This window comes from Neopelma chrysocephalum, unplaced genomic scaffold, assembly GCF_003984885.1.
Source record: "Neopelma chrysocephalum unplaced genomic scaffold, ASM398488v2 Primary Assembly neopelma1_73b, whole genome shotgun sequence".
NCBI classification, from domain to species: domain Eukaryota; kingdom Metazoa; phylum Chordata; class Aves; order Passeriformes; family Pipridae; genus Neopelma; species Neopelma chrysocephalum.
The window spans coordinates 1245117-1272425 of NW_020897734.1; the positions used below are offsets into that span (position 1 = coordinate 1245117).

The 27309-nt window shown below is 42.4% G+C and overlaps 1 long non-coding RNA gene across 1 annotated transcript in view; it reads right to left on the bottom strand.

Moving 5' to 3' along the window:
* Positions 1–6839: 6839 nt before the first annotated feature.
* The window catches only part of LOC113969492, a 111463-nt gene continuing 90993 nt past the window's right edge, over positions 6840–27309 (bottom strand). Inside the window, exon 3 of the long non-coding RNA XR_003534872.1 lies at positions 6840–7036. This is a non-coding gene — a long non-coding RNA (uncharacterized LOC113969492). The remainder of the gene's footprint in view (positions 7037–27309) is intronic.

Consider the following 27309-nt stretch of genomic DNA (forward strand, 5'->3'; position numbering starts at 1 on the left):
GCTAATTAACACAGAGCAACACAAGTTTATGACCTCAATTAAAAAAAAAAACTAACCCACACGAGACATATTTCTGATTGCCTACTTGAGAAACAATTGAGAACTGGACCAGTAAGATCAGAATCCCTCCACATATTTCAAGTACACATTGATTGGAAATGTCAAAGAATCAAAATCTCATTAACAGGAATTTGTCCTGCATTGATCTGACCCCTCTATCCAGTCACCAGAAGTGTTGGGTTGTGTTCCTGCAGAGGAGAAATACCAGGAATGCCTGGTTAAGCAAAGAGCAAAATATATTAAGCAGAGAAACGGACACGCTTTTACCCTCAGGTAATCCAACTAATCTATGATTATTTCATTATTGAAAGTTTTATTATCCAAGCAGGTTCTGGGGTTGTTTCTTTTTTTAAGCTAGGAAGGTGATTTATTAATCCTGCTACATGGTCCCAATACAAACTGAAGAGATATTGAGCCTGAGTCTGCTCCCACTCAGACAAGTCCCTGGAGCTGCCTTGGTATAAAACTGAGGTGAATATGAAGAGAATCAGGCTCTCAAATTACACCAGTCACATACTTTCCCCAGTGGGAATACTGTACATGGTACTTCACCAACAGGCAAGGAGTTTAGGAGGTTTCAAAGCACAGAGGCAGTCTTCAAACACTTCAAAAATAAAGAGCAGCTTATGCAAATCCACATAGCTCCTGATATCACCTCATGCCAGTGGGAAATGTCACTAATTTTTTTTAAAAAAGAAACATGTCCAATAGCCAAAGAAAATTGCAGACTGCAGTTAAAAGGAAAGTTTCAATTTCCCAAAACAGATGGATTAAATAAGTTGCTGATATGAAAAGGAAGTGAAGCATGGAGTTTCTCAAGTCTCAGTTTAGGCACAGCCCCAGTACCAGACACTGCAACCACGTACCAAGCCCTCCTCTGCCTTAGCAAGCAATCTTTCTTGTTTTCTCCTGATCTCCCCTTCCCCACATTCCCCAGCCAATGTCTCTTCAAAGAGCCCTGTTTGCTTCTATTGAAAGGAGGCACCTGCACTGAAATTTGCCCCAGGACTGCCTCTGTTGTGAGTTCCCTGCGTGCCTCCAGGTGCTGCCTTTTTCCTGCTGCAGCACCGACCCTCCCCATCCCTCCCTTTTCAGCACACTCACACTTCCCAACATAGACCATCTCTCAAAAGCCTGCACAGCCACATTTCTCACTGTTTCTTATCCATTCTTCTGCTCCAGTGTCTTCACTTCCAGGTTATCTTCTCCATCTTGTAAAACTGCCTGTTACACAGCTTTCAGCACACAGTGCATGTGTGAGCTGAAGCTGTTCAGCTGTTCTACCAGAATACCACCCAGGTACCACCCCAAGCTCCCTGACACTCATGAACTGCAATTGCTAGACCCAAAAATCATTATTCAGTGGGCTAAATGCGTCTAGTTGTGAAGTATTTTCATTAAAATTTTGCCGCTCTTATTTCTAATGTGCCTCCCCATCTACTTTCAGAGACCATTTTATAATCTTATATTTCCTAATTTCATCCCTTATTCCACCTTGAATAATTATTTCCTGCTTGATGCTCATACCTTTAAGGTAGTTGTCTGATTATGTCAGTCTAAGACCCATCATTGTCACTTAACTGAGTCATACATCTCAGATTCTCCTTCCTTCCTTCCTGGTATGAACTATATTCCCAAGTTTCTCAGATTGTCACTGTCTAGGAACAAATCCCACAGAAGGATTTTAATTGCAGGCTATAATAGTGCAGACCACCAAAAACCATCTATTGCTACCCCTAAGCAGTTTAAAATGAGACAAGTCAAAAGCTTGATTTTCTGGTCTTCAGAGTAAAGCTGGTGTCTAGTAAACATCATGCAGCCCAAACTCAGGACCCACAGGGATCAGAGACAGAAATATTTGCACATTCCCTACCTGCTGCTCTCTAGAATTTCTCTTAAGAATCCCAGAATTTCTCATTGCTCATAAGAAATACCAGCATGTTCTTTCCTGTACCGTTGTTGGCACAGGTGGGCACATGTTCAGTCACGTGGACCCAACATGACAACCATTGTCAACAAAGTGAATTCACTCAGCAGACACAGAGACCCTGCAAGGTAACTGCAAAATCCAGCTTGGTGCTGATGACATGAGAGAAAACCAGCAAAGACAGGAATTCCCACCCCAACCACTCTGTGAAGTTTTTTCCAAAGCACATAGATAAGGGAGTTTCCCACTCATTCTTGAAAGGTGCAGAACACACAATACATGTTTGCTCAGTTACAGGCATCAGACAGAGAGTAAAAGTTCACATGCACACTGAATAATACATCATGCTACATTTAATAATTTTAAGTGCTCGTGTCTCTGATGTGCATGTTTCTGGAAAAAAGCAGCTGTTTGATTGTAATTAATTGTAGGATTTTCAATAAAGTGAAGAATAAGAAGTTCAAGGGCATACAGAACAAATCTGTGGGTTGTTAGCAAGATCAAACAAAACCTTCAGCGTTTATGCACCTGGGGCTTGCAGTGAAAAATAACAGATTTCGGAAAATGGCACCATTATCATCATTAAGGTCACTTCTTAAAAATGACATCCTCACACAAAGCCAAGGAATTTCCCAGGTAAGTGCTCCACAGACCAAGTTAATAAGTTGCATTAAGACATGCTTACTGCTCCTCCACACCCTTTCCACTTTTCACACCCAAGCTATGGGATAGCTTGGGTTTCACACCCAACCTTTGCTGCAGGCAATTCCTAGGAGAGCCCAACTGGTACAAGGCAGTAAATCACAGGTGTCCCAGGGCCTCACAGACTGGACACAAAGCTCACATTTTGCTTCCTTCTCTCAATCAGGACCCAACAGTAGCTCTCACAAGTCCATAGAGGACACACATCACTCACACACTGCATTCACACAGTGCCACCTGCCAGGACTTGGACCCTCAACAAGGGCACAGTCCCACAGTGTCAAGCAAGAGCAGCACAGCAGGGCTGTGGTGGCATCCACAGTGATCACCAGAGGCAGGCCAGCAGGTCAAGCCAAGAAGTCAAGTCAGCAAGATGAGGTTCAGACCAGTGAGGTCCAGACCAAGTCCAGACCTGGCAGGGCAAGGCACACCCATAGCACAGCTCAGGCAAGAGCCACAGGCAACGTGTTTGAGATGCCAGACACCTCCTGAACCAAAAAGTTCCAGATGAGATTTCTGACGGATCTTTTTCCCCACAACTTTTCCAGGCAGTCAGAGGGTCAAAATTTACCTTGAACAGCCAAATCCCCAGGCAAGAAAACATGAAAACCCTGTTGATGTGTTCAGGGCACTGACAGCTCTCACCATTGCACAGGGAATTTCTCAACCATTTTATCAAAGTAGGATGACCAGTCTCAGTGCCCACCTTCAGTTCCTCTGCAGACTCTGTAACCCTCCGGCCCCACAGATTACACTACAGAGCTCCTTGGCATCCAGTGCATCATTCAGCAGTCACCAAGGTCCAGACTTCTTAAGGGTGTGAAAGAATTCCCATTTTCCATTTATCAGGCTCACAGAATGGTAGGAGTCAGCAGTAATGGGTATGGAGCTCTAATCTCTGGGTAGGTGCTTCACAGTGCTGTGAAGTGCTCATGGTACTGGTGTCTAAGGGGAACCTGAGAACTCTGTCTCATCCAATTTTAATTTTGTGGACTCATTGATTCCCCCATCTTTGCATCCTACAAGTGTCTTAACATAACTACACCCAGAACATTCCCATTTTAAATTCAGAATCTGTCCAAAGAACAAAACCCACCTGATACATTCTTGTTGCATTTGATTCATTAATCTCCCTACTTGTCAAAGGCACTCAGAAATTGAGCAATAGCACCAAAAGCATCCATCCTTTTGTCATGAACCGCCTTCTGGGATCAGCATAAACACCCACTCACAGCAAGAGGCCAGATCAGTGTCCATGGAAAACAGACTTGTGCACTCACAACACACCTTCTACTTCTAACCTTTCTCTCAGACATACAGCAGGGAATTTTGCATAAGAGATGCCCTTTGTATATTCTATGCATTTTGGGGAAAACTGGCCTGTTTTCCTGTCTCCATTCATCTCCTCCTGCTTTTTGAAGTCTATAGAGGCAGTTAATCTTCCTTCAGTGGGAACTGCAGCAGTGGTTGATTTTTATACTATCGATCAGTGCACTGTCTGTGTGGAACACCTAATGTAACATAATTCAGTCACAGATCGTATGAAGACTGTCAGTCAGGGAAGTCTCTAAATGTTTTGATAGGAGCCTTGCCCCACAGAAGTAAGAAAAAAAAAACAAACCAGTAAAAACCTGAGGAAACCAAGGAGGAAAACTAAGGATTTTCAAATGTTTGCCCTAACCACTTCCTAAAGACCTTGCAAAAGGCCAGGAGAGGGGAAGTAACAAATTACATGCAGAAGAAACCTTGATAACAAAATTGGCTCTTTCTGCAGCTACTTTCAACAGCAAACATGGTACTGGCCTGGGATTCAAATGGCAGAAGCCTTGACATCACTATGGATCTCCCAGATGGTCTCGATCAAGTCCCTTTATCTCAGTTCCTCTTCCCATCCTTTCCTGCTCTTTCATTTCAAAATGAAAATTTTCAAAAGAAAAGAAAAATTAAGCTTTTATAGAAAAGACTTGTTCACTTCTGTTTGTGTAACTGCAGACTCAGGAGAAGTTTCAACATGTTACCCAGGACACATTTACTGAAAACATATGACAGTGGAGGAAATCAAAATTGAAGCTATTATGACAACTAACACATCTGTTCAGCTATAAAAGGAATTCCCATTATTGCTCATCTCCCACTATCTCCATGAAGAGCTCAAGAGAAGGGCTGCCTGCCAAAGGGCAGGAAACTTTCCTTTTCCTTGCCAAAACCAACTACCCACATCCCCTGGGTGAGGTGTCACCTCCATAACACTTGGGAAGCATCCCCAGCATGAAGATGTTGTGCAGGGCAGAGCTGCTGCAAAGGCAGAGCTGAGAGCAGGGTCTACACCACCAGTGTCATCACTGCTCTGGTGACACCTAAGGCACCTCTGCTTGTAGGTGCATGTCCACCTAGGAAAGAAGCCACAGCTCATGGGAGATGGTGCAGCTTTAGTTTCAGACTGGCTTCTATACATTTATTGTCAATAAATGAAAAAAAAACAGACTGTAAAAGCAATAGGGATTTAGGGCTTGTTTGAGGAATATTTTTTTTAATTCTTTTCCACTTCCTGGGTTCAAGAATAGCCTACAAAATACTCTTTAAAATTGTTTCAAGACTGATTAAACCTGACAAGAGATCTCAGGTAAAGGAAATCCTCCTAAACTCTGGAGTTTATCAAAGTCTGTGTACACTGTATTTGAAATCAATAATCCTGCATGATCTACAGCATAAGTGCCTACCTCCTCTCTCACAGCAACAAAATCACATTTGGGAGGATGCTGTCTAGCTCTATCCAGCATAAACAATAATAGCAGAACCATGAGAACTTCAACTTCAGCATGTGCTTGCAGAGCACGTCCCATGACCGCTGACTAACACGGAATATTCGCTGGTGCTGGTAGAACTGGCTGTCCTACTCAAGGCCAAGCTCACTCCAAGAAGAGCCTTTATACCTCTAACCACATCTACAGAGCCATTCTTCTGCTTTCTTGCATTCTTGAAAATTTTCTATCTTCCTCACAACTTTAGATCAAAAGAGGCACCTGAGTCTCACATCCAGCCCTGGATGACAAGAGGTGAACTTGAGGCTTTCTTGTCAAGAGATCTCTACTGCTTCACCCAGGGGCAGCAGGTCTAGATGGGTTACTTCTGCTCAGTCAAGATGCAAAATTGTTCTTGCTAAGACTTGTCTGTCTCATCATTCCTTTCTTTAATAAATAAATGCATTTAGAATAACCTGTTCGTCCAACACATTTAGCAAAAAAATACAAATAATGAAAAAAGTTCTGCTGATTTCCATGACACTATCATTCCATAACATAATAAAAGTCTGTGGGATATAAAAATCCATATATTTTCTGTTTCTTATTACAGTAGCAAGGAAAAGGATGTTTTTTTAAATCTATAAGGATACAAGAGTGACCCAAACAAATGTAAAAGTTTTTGTGGGTTTTTTACCTCTTATTTGACTAACTTGCTTCTAGCAGCTTTTGACCAAAGCTTTTATCAGTTTTCATGAAAGCAAGAACAAAGATGAAGGTTAGGACAGTGCCATCAGCTGAAATTTGCACTCACACATAGACATATTCAATTTCCAGCTTCAGAAATCAATGACAGCAGCTACTAAAATTCACCTGATCAAGAAAACATGATTAAAGGGAGTAACACTAGCATACCCTAAAATATTTTTCAAGTAAACCAATTTGCAGTTGGGATCAATTCATGATTAAGATAGCAAGTGAAATGGCAACATAGAGCTGGACATTAGATCAAAGGTAATGATGCTCCCTCTCTGGCTGCCAACCCCTTTGAGATATGTTTGCATTACTACCAACAAGATGACCTACCATTTACTTGCCATTAGCTTCACCAGGTCATGAAAGAAATCAGTGTCTTAACTGTAACAGATGTTATTTAGTAGGAGCCTTTGTGCAATTGTCTCACAATAATTCATGTTTAAATTTATGGGAGGCATAAAATTCCCATGGTAGAGTGCCCATAAGAGAACTAATGTATTTTTTATGACAGTTATTGACAGCCAAAAGAACTCTTAGCTTGCAATACCTCCTAGTTAATTGGTACCTTTGGTCTCGAAGAAGACACATTAAATAAATGTTTTTCAGTAATTTCCCTTTGTTTGAAGTCCACAGTGAAGTTTACAGTGACCTCATTTGGACTTAAACTTCAGCTTTCTGTAACAGGTTCCTTCAATCCCCATTTGGTAGATTAGACTGGACTTTCAGAACAGATTAATTTACAAAGTACAGTCTTCAAGCTTCCAGAGTTATTCCAAAATCAAATTCTAGCAGGTACAGACTGGGGGTTGAAGGTGGCCTCCTCTCTCCATTTGCACACAGGAACATGGAGCTATAGCAAGTGTAAACAATTTGACAATAAGAACACTGCCTTAGCAAAGAACCTGTAAGAAGAAACAAATACAAAACCACTGCTGTGACTCATTACACTGTCAGTCTGAGGGGAAAGGAGAGAGTAATACTTTTCTCCACTGGATTTTTGCAAGTCTTTTTACTTGTGCATGTAAACACTCATAAATGGAGCTCCTGAATGGTGTGTCACAGAGATTGCTGGGATGTCCTGCCCACGGGCACATGTGCACTCAACCTGCTCCCTGCAGCCAGAAACACACCCACCAGACAGAGTTAAGCACATACAAAAAAAATCTTTACAGGATCTAGGCTTGTTTACCCAGTTTCAGTAAGTGCAGCTTAATGTTTCCCACATATATAACATCTCCCTTGATATTTTGAGGAAGACCTGAGACAGAACATGAAAGGAGGCAGAAACAAGTGAAGAACAGCAACAGGAAGCTGCAGGTGCAACTTGAGTTTAGAATAGACAGTTTGATATCTATAGTCACAACTTCTGTTTCCACAGAAGTTGAGGAACAGGGTATTCAGGTATGGGACTGAGGAATACAGTGAAACTTGGAGCAAAATTTGGGTAAAATGAATGTCCAACCACGGAGAAGAAACCTGTCTCCCTGCAGGAGGGAACAGCAGGAAAAGCATTTGTCTGGAGAAATGATGGGGAGCAAAGGTTACAGTTTCAGTCCCGGAAAAGGTTGCTACCAACTCATCAAAGCAAATCAATCAAAGATTCCTTTTTGCTGTATTAACATTTTATGGGAGCAAAAGTCACATCGTGTTGGTTTGGCCAGGAATAGCACGTGCCTAACAAAGCCTCAAAGGCAGTGATAAACCTCACACTCCACAGGTGCTGGACAGCTGAGCACAGAGCTGAGAGGAAAAGCAAAGGGAGCCCAGAGTGGCACCCAAGGCCTTGTTTATGCTCTCAGTGGTTACCTGTGAGATCTTGAAAAAACAAACCACCCCAGCCAGCAATTGTTTGGCCAGCATAGGTGTAAAGCAGTTCTTTGAGAGCCATGAGTTTTCCAAGGAAGAGGGCTTTTTCTGCTATAAGCACCCCTCTGCACATGCACAGCAATGCCACTGAGAGATGGAATGACAGCAACAGCCCCAACTAACAAAGTAACACAAGGAAAAACTGAAGAATAAAATACCCAAGCCTTAAAAGCACATATGGACTCTAGACCTTTCTTTACCTACTTAAACATGAGAGAAAAATGAAAGTGTGAAATAGAGAAGCCACACATCATAGCCTTAAATCCCATCCTGGACAAGGACTTATAGCCTCCTTCCCCCCGGGTCCCCTTGAGGACCGGTGTGTTCTTGCCTTGCTGTGGGGGCACAAGGCTTTTACACCTCAGGGGAGAGTGGGCAGATGACATCTCACACAGCAAGTTTTAAAACAAGCAAGAGAAAATGAAAGAGATGTTGACCTAATAAAGCCTCTCCCTCTGAGCTGGGTGTCACAGGGACTCAGGTGGGTGTTAGAGACCACACAGTGCATCTGAAAAAGGACAAATTTAAAATAAGATAGCCTGGTATTTCTACCAAGGACCAGAAAAGTATGCTGTTCCAAGGACAGAAAGAGCTCTTACTTGTTCAGGAAACATACCATTAGATCACTGTAATATACATTATTACACACTGCCTGCTATGGAAGGGCAAACAGTATTTGACTTGGCACAAAATTGGGACAGTGGAGAGTTACAAAACTTGAACTTTCACAAACCCTGTCACTGTTGGTTAAACCACCAGAACACTTTGAATCCATCTGAAGTGACAAAGCTGCCGTGTGTTAATGCTGTGGAACACACACCTGTGGCACTTCTCAAAGCCTGCAACTCCCTGCAACTCTGACACCCAAGTTGTGCAATTAATCAGTCAATTTTTGCAGGCTTTGGATTAATCTTTAAACTGAAAACAGAAACATCCCTAGGCCCCCTCTGTTCATATACTGGTAGCCACATGTTATTCATACCTATCCTTCTGTGATAGTCACAGCTGAGACACTTTTCCCCTTCTTTGCATGATCTGGATCATGTATCAGAATTCTTCCCTTCCTCTAACTCACGAATGCTCTACAAACAGGTTGTGGTTTTCAAGAGTTCACGTAATGAACACGTGTAACTTTGATAGTCTTTTCTGCAAATTAAAAGAAAAAAACAAGCTTTTCAAAAGGGCTAACACTTCTAGTGGGAATATCTCAGATATCTATGGAAGTATCCATGGTGCTTTTGTCTTCTGTGTTTTGTTCTTGTGAATAAGAATTAGCAGAACAAGATGTTTGTAAGTGATTAAAATGGAAGGCAATAGCAGCAAATCAAATCAGCAGGTTTTACTCACAGGAACATTTGCAAATGCTTTATTGCTGCATTCACTCAACTCCAGTCTGAGCTACTTTGGCTCTACTTCTTTCTTCCACCAGCTTCTCCTCTTCATAGCTTTTAACAGATTTGTGGAAGTTTCATTCTTGCTGCAAGTCTCTGTTTCTATTAAATCTGGTTCTGTGTTAAGTGCACATTCAACATATCCTCACAGTAACAGTTGGGAGAAGTTAGACTTGGGTTTTTCCTTTTTCTACTGAGCTTCTCTGGAAGCTCTATCAAGGAGAAGGGAGGATTCACATATTGGAAACAACAATGAGTAAAACAGTGTACTAATAAAAAACCAGTAAGAATTTCCAAGAAAAATCACTTAAATTGAATCTTCAAGTGTGTGTTAAGCACCCTTGACCTTCTGGAGCAGAAGACTGAAAGTTCTGTCACCCAGTTTTAATTTTTCTTTTCCCTGGTACATTTTTTCGAACAAAACTAACTTCAGAAGGGGGAGGGGACACAACATTATGAAAAACATTAACCAAGATGGAACCACAATGCTTTCACCTCTGTATGAATCATCCAACAGAAGAAAACCAAGGACACTGATTAGGCTTTTTGTGATGGGAAGCAGGATGAATGTTCTGCAGGTTACAGCTAATGAGGATATGATTTCACAATAGGCCCATTCTTCCCCGAGCACCTGAGTAATATTGGTCATGTGCTCAGTTGAGGGGATTGTGTGAACTTTACAACATAATAACTCAATGAAACGACGTAGGACAGTGACTGTGTGATGCTGCACTGCAGCACAGACAGTGTCCCAAAATTCACTTTCTTATTTTTGTGTGACAAATGGCTCTCGCTTCTGTCCCTGAGGAAAAATGACTCACTGGCTTCTTAGCTCCCTGCAGAGAAGTTTGCGTTCTGCTCTGCTCTCCCCACCCTCTGTTACTACTTTGTTTTCTTAAGGCTTTAACTGTTGTCCAATCTAAGCCTTCAGGAGTAACACAAGGCATCAGGATTTTTGTTATCCTTGGCTTTTTACATCCCAACTGCTCAGAGCAGTTTTTGTTTGTTTCTCAGAAAACCACCACAACACACCATTGCTTTCAAGTCACAGCAGAAGGAAAAGCAGAACCATAGTAACACTTTTCCAACTCTAGTGGCTTTTAGGATACCAGATGCAATGCAGCATTTTGGGGAGGAATTTATACAAGAAGGGAGTGTCAGAGAAAATGCTGATATAGAACACCAGGCTGACAACCTTGTTTCAGGCAGCATTCACTTTTCCCTAAGAGAAGACTCCAAAGAGGAGTAGAAGATTAAGAAGACACAGGAAGGAGTGAGGGATAAAACTCAGATTGTTTTCTTCCTACCACAGACCTCCAAAGCATTGGAGTATTTTCAACCAGAATCCTCCTTGCAACATGTCATGATTTAACCCCAGCTGGTAACAGCCCTACATGGCCACTCCCTCCCTCCCAGCAGGATCAGGTAGAGATGCTCACACAAGCAAAGCAAATAAGGAACTCATTCCCCACTTCCCAAGGGCAGGCAGGTGTTCAGCATTCCCAAGACAGCAGGACTTCATCATGTGTAACAGTGACTTGGGGAAGACAAACACCACCACTCCAAACATCCCCCCTTCCTCCTTCTCGCCCAGCTTTATTGCTGAGCATGAGGCCATATGGTCTGGGATATCCCTTGGGTCAGTTGGGATCAGCTGTCCCAGCTCTGTCCCCTCCCAGCTCCTTGTGCACCCCCAGCCTCCTCCGTGGTGGGGTGGGCTGAGGAGCAGAAAAGGCCTTGGCTCTGAAGTGCTGCTCAAGGATATAGGAAATATCCCTGAATTATCAACGCTGCTTCCAGCACAAATCCAAGCCACAGCCCCCTTCCAGATATGGTGAAGAAAATTAACTCTATTCAAAACCATCACACAGCCTTTTTCCAGTAACAGTGCATTGCAAGACCACAGGAGCAGCTCTTAAACAATTAGATCCTTGCAAGGTTCTGTATCTCAAATGAGTAAACATGTTGAGTCCCCTGAGTATTGTTTATTCTATAAAGGCAACTTTATAAAGATTTCGTTTGTAGTTTAAGATTCAGAAACACTGGAAACTAATGATTTGCAACCAAAAAGGAATACATGTCTCCTATTGATTTTGTTTTATTTACTTGGAAACAGTATTGATTCCAAAGAGATGCATCGAAACACAAAGTCTGAGGCCTAAAGAATTTCCATACCATTGATTAATAGATGTGATCTATCACTTTCACTTTTAATGAGACATTTTCTCTTCCATGAGGATACTGTATTCTATCGAAAGGTCAAATGTGGATTCTGTACAAGAGAGAAACATCAGCTCACAATCAGCCTCAAATCCAGAGCAGCTGATTTCTTTGCTTCTTTAATTAAATCAGGAATAATTGTTTTCCTTCCTAACCCCCAAAAGTTATTTTATTAACATGCTTTGTTCTTTTGACAGTCAGCTCTGTTAACATTTAACCTATGCTTTGGCTGGAATTAGTTTAAAACTAAGACTCTGGTTTTATAGGACACAATAGAAAGCTGATTAATGGCCAGGTCAGTGCATTACAAATAATAATGATCCTCATTAAAGAAATCCCCATTACTCTTTGAGGCATCTTTCCTCTGGGCCAAATGCCATTATGTGTGCAATGCTCTTAAACAAAACCAGCAAAACTAGAAGTGACAGTCAATACAAAGACATTCATAAAGGAAGCTGATTTGCAACAATATCCACCAATCCATTGGGAAATACATATCACCAGGAATTCAGTAAGTGATACAAGTGCTGATTATACATTCAGCTTAGTAAATCATGAGAAAATTTCTTCCAGACCTCAGAGAGAATAGCTTTTAATAAATCCTTACGGATTACTGATAGTTCCAGTAGTGCTTGGCAGCACGCAGACAGAATACACAAGTTACAACAGGGAGGTTGAAAGATAGGGAATTTGCATCCACAGAAGTTCAGGGTGACAGGGTAGCAGGGCCCAGACATCATCAGCTGGATACAAACTCACAGAGGGGAACAGCAGAGCCTTAATGCAAAACCACTGAAAGGAGAAGGGGGTTGAAGTAAGAGTTCAGATGGAGATGGTCCTTGGGAGGGCTCTACCCCAAGCACCTGCTGCCTCTTGCCCTTCCATGGAGCAATTCCAAGAAGATCCTGTCTCAAACTCCAGTCTGCCATCCCTCTGGGTGGCTGATTTGAGATTCTCCCCATCCCCTGGGCTGCCAATGCCCCTTGGCAGATGCTCTGCCACGTGTCCAATGGTGGCTGTTCCCGGAGCACTCCACAAAAAGTGGTGACACCAGCAAACACCGGCTCTGCTGCACAGCAGAGAGCTTGGGCATCTGCCTAATCACATCTGCATAAATACCCAGCTGAGGAGAGCAGGGCAATTTGATGCCTGGAGCTCAGCAAATCTTCACTAGAAACTGGAGATCTAATGACTGGCAATTACCAATTCAAGGGATTCACCCACACCCCAACAACAAATAAGAGAAGCTGGTTTTATTTAAAATACTTCAGTCTAAAATATGTCTTTTTCATTATAAATAGCATTTTCAATGTCTTGTGAAAACATTCAATGCCTAAAGTTACTGGACTTCAGAAGGAAAGTAAATCAACAAATTAAATGTTAATATTCAAGCACTATGTGCTATTGACAAAGTTTGTTTAAAAAATTATCCAAGGGAGTCACTGTCTAAGCATCTGAGCTGGAGTCTGGTATATAATAAACCCAAACTTGTTATTTAAGCTCTCTCTCCCACAGGTTCCAAGAATATATTCTCTTTATACACCACACCCCCCAAATCTAGCTCAGTTTAATCGTTAAATCCTTTGAAGTAAAACAGCAGCTAAGATCTGAAAATTCAGAAGTTTTTCATTTCTGAAATCTATTAATAAAAACCACAGAATGATATTTTGATGAGAAACTATCATTTCAATTCAGCAAGTGCCAATAATACTGTGTTTAATAATATATTAATATATGCATTTAATAAAACATTAGATAACAAGTTAAAGGAAAATGGGAAATACATTTTGATTACATTTTACTTTATTATTCAGTACATTTAATGTTAATTTATTTTAAAGCACCAGTTTTCTGCATAAGTTTAATTCCAATTTCCATTCAAAATTCAGACCAAACCTTAGTCAAAATGAATCTAGAAAATAAGTTATTCAGGCCTGTTTATTAAAAACCACTGTAAAATTAAGGAGTGAACCTAGTGCACATTACAGTTATGCATCTGTTTATGTGATATAGCAGATACATCATCAAACTCTAAGAGCCAAATTTTGACTTCATCAAAAATCCACATTCTAATGTTTACTAGTTAATAAAAATAAATCTCCCTTCAGATAAATTAACTTTAAAAGCATAGATAGAAAACAAGAATAATACTGATGGCAATAGAGCAAAGGATCTGCTTTCTGTTCCATATCACTCATCTCCACTGATCCTTTCTACACCGGCCTGGCAAGCCCTGGATTAGGCCCTTACTACCCAGGCAAGTGCCTAGGGAGCAACAAGGGAATATTATCCCTTGGGCAGACACGAGGCAAAGATGGAAGAGCCACGTGAACTCCACACCAAGCTCCCACCACGCCCATCACCTTCCCCAGCAAAGCCAGCACTCACATCCACAGGCTGGGTGAAGTCTGGGCCTTCACAACACACAGAGCAGAGCCACAATGAGCCTTTCTGCCTTTCTCTGCTCCAGGTGCAACAGAAGAATCAGCCAAGGAAGTGTCACACCTCAACTATATTAAATGTAGGTGAGGGCAGCCAGAAGTAATTCTCTCAAACAAACACAAATCCACCAGTATCAAGGGAGCAGTGGATGAAATGCTGACCATATACAGCATGCTGCACAGGATCTGTTTTATTGCTAAAAATTTGCCACTGCCTTATCATGTCATAAATCAGCCCTGAAAGCATAAGCACGTGTTTTTCAAACAGTATATTGGATCAATTGTCACCAAGAAAATAAAGTGTGATAGTGACATGAACAACTGTATCCTGGCTGGAAGACAGAACACAAGAACTTTCCTTAATTGTATTTTGGCAGCTCCATTCACACTGATATAATCAGGTTGCATCAGCAATTCGATCATGACCTCCCCTTTAGAGATTTATGATCTGCCTCAAGAAAGGCTTCCTCGTGCCAAAACTTGGTAGTCAAGTTCCATGTTACCAACCTGCGTGTTTGCACAGTGAGAAGAAACAGTGAGTGTTCAAAAACCCAGACTCTCCCCTTGCTAAAACGTGACTGCACTTTTTTTTCCTTTCTCTTATGCAGTTCTTCTACAGCACTACAAATGCAGGGAATAGCTGGAAAGAGAAAATCATTAACTGGAACAGCGACAACTAATCCATCTGCAAACCCCAGCTCGCTTCCACAGCCACAGGGAAGCAGGTCTCCACCACACCAGCTGAGACCCAGTTTAGAGCCCCTGGTCCCAGGTGTTTGTAGGTGAACACTTTACTAACAGGAGCCCAGAAAAATCCAATTACTCCCAAACTCTTAGAATAGGAATAATCACATATTTTTATAACGGTTATTACAGTTTTAGGGTAACTGTTAATCTAAATAAGGTGCCACAGATCAAAACAAATGGTTTTCCAGGCATGGTGTTAAAAATAAATGCTTTAATGAAATTCTCCTTGAGAGCAGTTTACCTTTAAAAGCTCATTCTTAAAGTTCTCCCTCAATTCTTCCACCTGCCCACGTATCCCAGGGTTTCTGCTGCCACCTCCCACAGTCTCGAGGGCCAGATCCTCAATCCTGGTCTCGATCTTGCTCACAATCTCCGTCATTCACACGTCAAAGGAAAGAAAACCCTAAGCGTCGGTCACGTAACCAACTATGGACATACCTTCGTAGCAAAGGACAGATCCTGGGTTTCTGGAGCCGAAGCTACAGAGGTTCTGAGGCCAATTACACCACTGTGGAAAAGGAAATCTTAGCGGCGTATGAAGGTATACGAGCAGCTTCAGAGGTAATTGGTACTGAAGCACAGCTCTTCCTGGCACCCCGATTACCAGTGTTAAGCTGGATGTTCAAAAGGGAAAGTGCCCTCTACGCATCATGCCACCGATGCCACATGGAGCAAGTGGATTGCTTTGATTACGCAACGTGTCCGAATCGGGAACTCGAATCACCCTGGCATTTTGGAAATCATAACCAATTGGCCTGAAGGTGAGAACTTCAGTCTGGCAGATGAAGAAGAGCCAGTGAGTCGAGCTGAAGAAGCTCTGCCATATAATCAGCTGCCAGATGAAGAAACACGCTATGCCCTTTTCACCGATGGTTCCTGCCGTATTGTAGGGAGGAGCCGGAAGTGGAAAGCAGCTGTTTGGAGTCCCACCCAACGAGTGGCAGAAGCCACTGAAGGTAAAGGCGAATCAAGTCAGTTTGCGGAACTCAAAGCTGTCCAGTTGGCCCTAGATATTGCAGAGAGAGAAGGATGGCCAAGGCTCTATCTGTACACCGATTTGTGGATGATAGCCAATGCCCTATGGGGCTAGACCGGTGGAAAAAGATGAATTGGAGGCGTAGAGGAAAACCCATCTGGACTGCTGATCTGTGGCAAGACATCACTGCCAGAGTGAAGAGTCCACCATGTAGATGCCCATGTGCCCAAGAGTCAAGCTAATGAGGAACATGCTAATAACAGACAGGCAGACCGAGCTGCACAGGTCAAGGTATCACAAGCAGACCTAGACTGGCAGCAGAAGGGAGAATTGTTCCTAGCTTGATGGGCCCATAATGCTTCAGGACATCAGGGCCGAGATGCCACTCATAGATGGGCACGAGACCGAGGGGTGGATTTAGCCATGGATACTATCTCTCAAGTTATCCGTGACTGTGAAACCTGTGCCGCTATTAAGCAGGCAAAAAGGTTGAAGCCCCTGTGGTATGGTGGACGCTGGGAGAAGTATGGGGAGGCCTGGCAGGTTGATTATATCACATTGCCACAGACCCACCAAGGTAAAAACGCTGTGTGCTTACCATAGTGGAAGCAACCACGGGATGGTTGGAAACATATTCAGTACCGCATGCAACAGCCCGAAACACCATTCTAGGTCTTGAGAAGCAGGTCCTGCAGCATCCGTGGATAACCCAGAAGGACAGCTTACCCCAGAGCCAGCTCAATCTCTAGGACATTCAGCTTGTAAAGGGTGCAATGGCTGCCACATACTCTGCACTGAACAGTTCCAAGCCAAGCCCTCAGCTGAAGCCCATTGAATCCTCCATCCTGGCACAGAGGCGGGTGAAGAAACTTCCCTCCACCACCCTGTGAAGCCAGGCTGGGCTGGGCTGCAGCCACACAGTGCAGGCACACACTGGATTTTGCACACTTGTGGAAGATGGGGACGGGGACAGTCAGTATCTGCACTGGAGCTCCCTTGGGGACTTGCTCTCAAAAGGCCAAGTGCCTTCCTGCTCCTGAAAGATTGCCTCCTCCTCGTGCAGACTGATCTTTGCTGAGAGAACTTCACTGTAAAACTTTTTTGAAGTGTAAATTCACCCTTCCCTGTGTAGGGCCAGGTATTTGTTGTTGCTACAGCATTTCTTGGAATTGTTCCTCTCCAGCTCCACTGCAGCTGGAAGACTGTATCACATTTGGGGTTTAGGCTTTCTTGCTTGCACTTAAAAAGAGACAAGAGGTGGCTTTGAGACATTTTTCTACTCAGATCATTTGGTTTGTCCCCGTTGGCAGGGCTTTTCTTATTGCCAGAGGTCATCAGGATGCTGGGGTACCTGAAGATAAACACAGATACATATGTGACCTTAATTCCAGTGTTATAAATTAAGCTAAGAGCTTAAGATGTTACCAACCTTCACTTCAGAGTTTCCTGAATTTCAGGCAGCTTCAATATCTATAAAAGAATCAGATTAGGTAGGCATACATGCCTGGCATCAAGTTCTGCTACCTAACACACTGCTTGTGCTTGTTTTTGGACAAGAAGTATTAGATATCTACAAAGGTGATTATTAAGCAGTCCCTAGCCCTAATGTTACCTGGCACTCTCATTTGTCATTAAATGCAGAGGGACAGCCTACCAACCTTGTCTTTTTGCAGTGACACAGTAAGAAGTTTCAGTCTCAACCATTTAAAACTTCAGCAGAGTGAAGAAAGAACAGACAGAGTTTCCAGTTATGTTCCCTGTACTGTGGGTGCTGCTATTAAGAAGAAAAAAAAAAGAAATGCTGAGGAGACAGTTGTAATTTCCCTTCTAAAAAGGGAGAGGTATTTACAACAGTCTTTATCCTCTCACCTGGAAAGAGACACCTGCCATCAGATGGTACAAATGCCTTTCATTCGCTTAAAGGATATTGGCTGCAGTTAGACCTCCTCTTTCTCTCCCAGTGTTATTTATTCCATATGTAGCTGTGAATCCTAGATTTTCCAAATGAAATCCTTGTAAGACCTTGTTTATGCTTTTGCTCTTCCTTCAAAGCTGGTTATTAATAAAACACACACAGACATTAAATGTAAAGCTTATCTCTAAAGGGTTTGCGAAAGTATGTTGGCAGGCCTATGCTCACATGAGGGTTTTTTTTTTTCTTTTAGAGTGTGCATCATAGCAAACTAAACTTTATACATCTTTACCAACATTTACACCATGTTTCTCTTAGCATTCAATGTGCAAAGCAAAGTTACTCTGTTTTAAATATTCAGGAAGACACAGCTACAGAACTGAAGCCAAGCATGTTTCAACACTTTTAATTTCTATTGAGGTCCAATCAGGAATTTTTGAAGAGCAGGGGAGCAAGGATGGACAGGACTGAAGAGCTAGGTTACACCCAGCTGTGGGCACAAGATGGATATAAAGAGAGGAGGGAGAAGAGAGGTGGTGAGGGCAGACCCTGACAACTGCAGGGGATGCCAGAGCTTGCAAACTAGAGACAACTGTTAACCACTCTCAGAAAATGAGATGTAGAGAGAGCAAAGGAGAGGCCTTCCTCTTCTAATAACATGCCTTATTTATTTCTGCACTGTTTTTAACCTTTATTCCACTAGAATTTTAGTTTTGCAAGCATTACCTCTATACAGCCTGCCACTATTAATACATCCCAGGCCAGCAGGTGATCCATCAAACCAAGGTACAGGAACCTGTTTACAAAAAAGAGTTTGCAAACTGTCCACAACACTCAAAGGTGAGAGGGTGCACTCCATAAGCTTCACACGTTCATCTGAGAGCCATAAGGAACAATCTGAGAGGTGGAATCATGGTTTAAGGGCTGGTGCCACTCAGGGAAACACCCAGGCAGGAGCAGATGGCTGCTTGGGCCAGGAGGGCCCTGCAAAGCCTTGCAAGAGCACCGTGAGGGCTGCTCTGCTTCCAGCAAAGCCAGGGCAGTAAGGCCAGATGCAGTAGAAACCACTTAACTCTTCCCAGCATCCAGGCATTTGAGTCCAGCTTGCTGGGAGTGCAACAAGTGTCCAGAGAGAGAGCATTGCACCATCACCACCTCTCTGCCTCCAGAAGAGGCCCCTGCAGAGAATGAGTTGTGTTCTGACACTGGAGTGCAGCTCCCATCTAAAGAAATGAGCCTTTCCAAGGTTATCCATAATGCTGTTTCTCTGCTAAGAGAGAAAAAACATTAAAGATGCTTCAAGAAAGGTGTTTGGATATAAGCCCTTCCTTGAAGCTCTCTGCAGTGCCCATAGCTCTAATGCAAGTCTGGCAAAGTCAGTAGTTTTGATGGGATTCAGGTTCGGTCTTTGATGGGAAGAAAAAAAATACGATCACCAGGTTTTTAAAAGAGCTCCAGTAAATGCAGCTATTGCTGCATTACAGGACAAGTAAACAAAGTCATTACAGGTAATACATCCATCTTCAAGGGAACATCCCTTTAAGAACTACAGATCTGCAACACAAAAAGAACATTATTATCCTTTTTATCCCAGATCCTGGGAGAAGGAAATATGCCAGAAAAAGACAACAGATTTCCACTGGAAGAATGAAAGGACTCATCAGATGGCTTCTCTGAATAAAAAGTTCATGTTCACAGTAAAGGGGAGAAATCTTACCCTGGGCTTATGTATTACACAGCAAGAAAAGAGATTTACAGATATCCTTAATAAACTGGTGAAATACATCAGAGAAATATGAAATCCCGGTCAAAGATTTAAGTGAAAGCAGACTTCATATGTTGTTTAAGGACTTTTGTTTGACTTTTAAACGTTTTCACACTTTTTAATACCCAAAAAACCATGACTCTTGTCAAGATAAAACCTCCAAAGTTTCCTTTTATAGGAAAGCAACGTCCTTGACGCTCTCAGCACTCTGATGCCATTTGAACATGGCCCTTGTTTCCACCTGCAGGAAGCAGAGCTCCAGCCAGACTCTGAACAGCAATGGGTTTCATAGAAATGAGGCATGAGAGAGGAGACGTGTAAATATAGCTAAAACAACATCTCATCGCTTTTGTCCTCCTAAGCAACGTTCTGACATGATGGATGTGCTACTGACACCCGGTGTTATATTGGTTGCCACTTTTAAAGATCATGTTTTAAATCTAAAGTGCAGAAACAGCTACATTGTAGGCACTAATAAATAAAGGATTTTTTGACAGCTTCGGAAAGGAAGAAGTTAGACACATACTGCCAAGTTAAATTAAAGCCAAAATTCAGGGCTTATAACAAGCTTTAGCAAAAGCTAAGATAATCAAAAAGTTTCCAGGACGTTATTTCTTTCATTTTAATGAAATAAATGAAAAAGCACTTCTCTCAACATGTAGTTTCTGGATCCCTAGTCCACCAAGGGCATCAGTAAAAGTGGTGCTGCAGTAACAAGCCAGCAGGTTTCATAGACAGCTGGTATTGAGGACAGGCTGGGTGTAGGATGGTGTTTACCACAGACAAAATAAACCAAAGCTTCAGGATTTCCACAGAAGTACCCCAGTCCCCACCTCAGCCACTAGATACAGTCATCATATTATCACCACCCTGGACCAGACTCAAAGGCAGGTATTGCTTTCCAAGAGCCATAAACATGCCCCAATTTCCACTGGTTTTCTGCATTACGGTAATTTACTGTCCTTGCACAAGATTAAACTGAATGGAGTTTATAGGTTGGGAGAGGAAGAATGCCTGTAGTACTTCCTAGGGTTATATATTTATACTGAAAATTGAAAGGCATTAGAAAACCTGCTTTGCTGAACAATATTTTGTGATGGCACATATTCGACAGGAAGAACATTCAAATACTTATCTAGCAATAGTTGTGGGCTGTTTAGATGGACAGAAGATAAAAAGAGCATGAGTCAAGGCCATAAACTTGGATTTATAAGGGGATGTCACTGTATTAGTAAAAAGGGGATTCAGTCAATATCCAGGAAGCTTTGAAGTAAATGTGACTTACAACTAAATAAGAACAGGTTGTGAAATTTTATGTACTCTTCCACTGAAAGTCATACAACAAAGCAACCGTTCTTACAAGATGCTTCATACAATAACATTTGAATAGGTGCTTCAGAGATGGATTACAAATGCATATTGCTAAATGCCAGTATCTTTGCTTATTCTTCCCACAGTGAACAGCCATTTCATTTTTTTTCCTCAGAAACAATAACTGTGTCAGTAGCAGGGAACAATGTGGAGCACTTGCTGCACACAGCACAGGGACAGCAGCAGTCGGGCTCACAGGATGGGCACAACAGAAGAGGACAGAGACACAAATAGAGAAAGCAAACACTCTTACCATAAGCAGAAGCTTTGTAAAGCTTCACAATTCACAAAAGCACAGGGGCACCTCAGTGCATGCAGTTAAGCTGTAACAACACGATTTCACATGATTTTCTCTCATCATTAGAACCTTCCTGGATTCCTTGCAGGATGTGAGGCTTCCTGACACTGTTCGATTAACCCACCTCTGTGATGTCCCTTCACTGCAGCACAGGAGGGTTGGTGACAGCAACTCTTGCTGCCCCTGCCCTCCCCTTTTGCCTCTCCACATTCCCAGTCACACAGCAAGGCCAGGCAGAGCTGTACATGCTGCAGGAGCTGCAGCAGCCACCATCAGCTTCTGAGGGCCTCACCCTGTCTCTGCTGGAAGAGTGACACACTAGGGCTGACAATGGGAATGTGGGCACATCTGCTGGAGCCCACACCAGTACGGTATCCCTGGACTGCACCACACTTCACATGGGACTTCATGCCTTGAGAGTGACCTGCAGAAACAAGGACTGAGCATCACCATCCTGACATGAGTCACAGCTCCTGTTGTAAACTGGAATTAATTCTTCTGGGACCTCATAGGTAACTCAGCATTAACCACAGATCCTAATGTGATCCATGCTCTTGGGATCTCACCACATTCCTCCAAGTTAACGTACTTCTACTTTACAGACTACAGCATCAGCTTTTCGATGCACCTTCTAAAAAAAGTGATACAAATGTGCCTGTTACTCTCTTTCAGCAGTGCCAATCCATGACTTTGCAGCAAAAAAGGATGTTGAAGATCCAGCCAGACATCAACAGTTATGGAGCTGCTTGTAATTTGTGTTGAGCAGAAGCTGCAGCAGCACGACGTGACAGATGGACCCCAGAGGCAGCGTAGGAGGTGCAGGTTCTGCTCCTACATCTGCTGCTGGCCTGTTGGGTGACCTTGAGCTAGTCCAGAAACTTCAGCATCATGTCTACAAAGCCGGCCAATGCATCTGACCTCCCCCAAGGGGAGCTTTGAGCTCTACCCATGAAAAGCTCTGTGCAAGAGCACGGGGGTATCGCATTATTACTGCACAGATACATTAGCTCATATCCACGGGGATCAGCTTACAACACAGGCAAAGAAAAACAGCTCAAGCCCTAGTGAAGGGAACTTCTGGAACAGTCACAGGAAAAATGCCAGCTCTCTGAACCCAAGTCCAGAAGCACTAGGCAAGGTTTGAAGGGACTCAGAGGAACTACAGCACAAGCTCTACAGGAATGACCATGGCAGTGTCATGAGATGGGAAGGATTTGGCGTTTTGGTTTTCTGGGTTTCATAGATTTATTTTGTTTATTATTGGTTTGGGGTGGTTTTGTTTAATTTTGATTTTTACTGTTTTAACTCATTCTTCTATTAGGCCTTTTCATTTCTGCCAAACACACAACACTTGTGTTTTAAGAAGGTCTTGGAAAAATACTCATATATGAAAGAAACTTCATTAAAAACTAGTGGGTTCTTCAGGACATAGCATATTTAGGATGACAAATCAGTGATTCATTTGAAGAGTCGATCTTCCTCTATTCTGAGCTGGGAAAAGCCAAGACCTACAAAGAATACATCCTCAAAGGGCAGCAGTCACACAGATCTAAGAGATGATCATCTACTTTGCCCCCATCACTTTCCAGGGCCAGTGTTTGAGGACACTCTTCAAAATGGCCTTTGCAAGCCTCTGAAGTGTGACCTCATTCTAAATCATTAGAAACCATTTCAGAGATCAAACTAAGATTCAAGGAGCAATTAGAACACTGGAAAGTTTCCTCAAAACACAGACAATATGTGAGACACCTGAAAACCCAGTAATTTTAAAGGAATAGTAGTGACGAAGGAAAATAAACAAACAAAAATATTTCAGAAGAAAGGACAGCCAAAACATTTCATTTGCAACTTGCAGCACAAGAAAGATAACAAGTGGATAAAAAAAGACAGCAATTTTACCATATTATAGAAAATCACATTTTTAACATTCATGTCAGATGAAGAAAATCTGCACAGTCAAATTATCAATGTTTGAACAGAATATAAATAAAATCCCCCCCCCTTCTTTTTTCCTTTTAAAATAAATGCCCTTATTTCCTTAAGATTAGACACTGTTACCAAAAACACTGTGGGCAGGGACCAGGCTGCTCAGTTCCTCTCACGATCAACCTTTTCAGGTACAACCCCTGCCTACAGATATTGGAAAACTTGCAAATACAGAGGTGAAAAAAACAGCAGCAGCCCACAGCCTCCTGCTTTAGTCCTTGTGAGCGAGTTAAGATCAGCCACACGCAAGAAAACCTGTTCTCCTGTGAGCCGATTGCTGCCCGATTAACTCGCACACCTGCGATGGCAGCGGCTCTCCCAAGAGCACAGCGCTCACACACAGTCCGGGGCTGGCAATGAACGTTCCCGTTTGCGCAGAGAAAAACTGCTCATTTTCAGCTAAGGCCAACACAGCTCCTGCTCGTGGCAGCGGGGCTTCTTTCCTTCCAAGAAGCTCCAGGATCCTGCATATAATAGCTAAGGGAGCAACAAAGGCTACTGCTGTTCTGTACGGGTTTTTTATCCCACTTTCAGACGATTCCCTGGGCAGCTCGTATCACCCACCAGCACACTGACAGAGGTGCCAATTTGCTGGAAGATGAGAGCCAAGCCACACCTTCCAAGGGGTTTTATAACATTCAGACACCACTGCTACCTACTTAAGTTTTTCCAGCTCTTTTTACAATCAGCAATGGAAGGGTCACATTGCCGCTGCTTTTCAAGTGCATACATCCACTCAGTTCCACAGATAATTAGGACAAAGGCAAATACAACATATTTAAGTTTTTTTCTAAATTGTGTCCTGTTCAGAGTGAGAAAGATATTATATAAACTACTGTTAAAGGTTTTTCTGTCATTGTACTCATGCACCAAATAACAGTACTTTCAGCTTTGAAAAATTCAACCCAATACTCTGAAAATTTCCAGACCTTTGATACAATAGTACCTGCCCTTCCAAAACCCATCCAGTTACCAGTCACATGAATACAAAAGCACCTGTAGCTCCCAAAAAAATGATAATTTAAACCCTTGTAAAATCAGCATGTTTGAAGAGATATCTTGCTGCTTTGGTGAGCTGATGAATGAATCCAGAGCACACTGAAACACAGGTATACAGAAACCTCGGTAAAGTTTTTTCCCCTATTAACAGATGAAGAATTATGCCGTGTCTGCTCCTATATTCTTCCTGTACCCAATGGGGGAAGCAAGCACTGAGGATTGGCACTGGAACAGGCTGCCCAGGGAAGTGGCAGAATTGTCATCCCTGGAGATATTTAAAAGATGTGTGGATGTGGCACTTGGGGACCTGGTTTAGTGGTGAACGTGACAGTGCTGGGTTAACTCAACAATCTTGGAAGTCTTTTCCAATCTTAACGATTTTATGGCCAGCTTGACCAAACAGCCTCATCAAAACACTTCTAAGAAGAGCACAAGAGAGCAGTTCACAACACTGGCCCAGGCCAAGGGGCTGCACACATCAGGCCTTTTACCTCTGACACATAGGCTGAGCCTGCCCATGAAACCAGAACCAAGGAGCAAAGCACTCCCAGGACTCTTCTCTTGGAAATACAAGAAAGGCTTAAAGAAAGCCTAATCACAACTTGGCATATTTCTCTAGTATTAGAAATCATCATTTGGAAAAAAGTGTTGCACAGGCATAAGAAAAGTGTAGTGGGCTGCAGAAGTCAGACTCATGCAAGAGTCTTAGCCCAGGTACAAATCCTATATAACACACACAACTGACTCAGGGAGACACAAGCACAAACCCTGGAGGCTGCCAGCCTGGCACCCAGCACGATGCCTGTTCCCTCCACTGCCACACTGCTGGAAGCACTCACTTGTAAGCACAGGTCAGGGTGGGGTGCTCTACCAGACAGCACCTTGGTCTCCCCAATATGTTTGTTCTTTTGTCTCTACACTCCCTTCAGCCTCAGAAAAGGTGTTCAAAGCAAGTTTTGCAAAACAGCTTAGCAACCCTATGCTGCCATCCTTGAATATGTGAAGAAACTTCCCCATTTATGAAAAGCTACATCCTTGGCCTTGCCTCTGACAGCAAAATCCAGGGTGGGAGATCATTTTCTGAAGGAAACACACACACACCAGCAAGATTCCCTCCCTCTGCAGCTGCTGATGGACCTGCACAAGCAGCCTGGAGGGTTGGCCTCCCAGGCAACCCTGATAATGTAAGAGGGGCTTTGCCTGGGAGAAGTGAGCTTAAGAAGAAAGCATTACCAAAGCTCCCTGACAAATAACTACAGCCTGCTTGAAAACAGGACTCCTGGGTGTCTTTAAGTCCATATGTAGGGTTTTTTATAGAAGATAAAAATTCTGTTGAGAACTTTTTGTATTAAAACCTGCTCAGATATCAATTTAATTCCATGTTGTAACCAACTGTTTTTACAAACTGTAGGAAGAGACAAGTGTGAAAATTACAGTTATTTATATTCAGGCAAACAGCTGAGAACACTGCACAACAGCCCAGTAGCACAACAACAATGGCTCAGAGTGAAACAAATTAGCCTGGCATTCATAATTAAGAATTTTCACCTTCCTGGAATGCACCAATTGTCATCTCTTTCTCCATACCACACAGTAATAGAGTATCTTTAACTGCTTTTATGCAAGAAACTATTAATATATTAAATACAGCAAAATATTAAAATTAGTTTACATTCAGGTTTTTCCTTGGCATACATGCTGTAATTGAAATGTTGAATGATGTATGCTACAATAAATTGAAGGTTAGGGAAGCTTAAAGCTGCCTTTGACAGGTAAATTAGGGGGAGGTTGTTTCTTTTTCATTATTTTTAGAGTTTGGACAGTCTAGCTCACTTAGATCTCACTCTGCATTTCAGATAACTTCATGTTATTCCCTGACCAAAGACAACTGATTGTTTTGGTGCTGCACAGTGAAATGTTTGCAGTGTCACCCAGTGCTGCTTACTTGTGGCCTCTGACATTTTTCTTCAAGTTCCAGTTCCTGAGATACTTCTAATTTTCAGAGTCTTGTTTTAAGAATCCTTTCAGCTTTGGTAGATTCAGAAAAAGAATTCAACCATCAAGCAGTCCAAGACTAGGGGGGGAATCTTTCAAAACTTGAGCACTCCCTTAAAACCTCAGCCAACATTATGATTTTCTCAGTGCCTGATGCAGGACTTTGTAGTATTGGCACAAGTCTCAAATCATAGGAGAATGCAGTGACTTCCTAAGATTATCACAATAATAATATCATAATGAATACTAGAAAGTCTCATTCTCTGCAAAATTACAGCTGTCACATAGTCACCATTCCCCTGCCACAAATTAGTCAATTATTTCTCAGCTTAGGGAAATGCTCACCTGCCATTTCTGTCCACTTTTGTTTGAACAGAGGTCTCAGGGCACTTAATAAAATTGAAGTAGTTCACAATAATTGTCAAGATACAAAATGTGTTTGTTTTGCAGCACCACACATTCATTGGGTTGAGTTGGTGGGAGGCAGAATTGTGCAGCGGCATAGCTCAGTGCTGGGAAATCAAATAGTTTTTCTAGATTTAAATCAACTTCTTGTCCTGAAAAAACATTACAAATATGCTCATATTTCTCACACACAAAACCCACACAACCCAAGGAAACTGTGCATTATCTTCCTTCCTCCCTATTTTAGCAGGGATCTGAATATTTTTGGGTGTGAGAAGTACAGCACACATGGTGGGGAAGATAGTATTTACTTGCTCTGAGACTGTACAAACAAAATCATTAGTTAAATTGAGCTTAATTACTCCAGTTTAATTCATTTAAGAAATTTAGCATGCGTTGGCCTTTTTCTATCCCAAATGAACTGAGATTTCTAAGCTTCCACATCATCAAAATTAATTAAAATATGCAAGTTATTTCTGAGTACAGAATTATGGAGACTGGAAGGGACCTCTGAGTCTTTCACTCCAGGACACACCTGAAGGGCTGTATGACATGAGGAACTTTTGCAAATGTTGGCAGAAAGCACCTACACCTTCCAGTGCTCACATACAAGCACATGAAACAGGGTGATGGACAGGGGAGGGAAAATTAAACACCGATGAACACACATAAAAACTACTTTTTCTTGTATTCAGAATGCAAATCCTCCATGGCAGCAATGCACAAACCAGCCCCAGGTGCATTTGAGCTT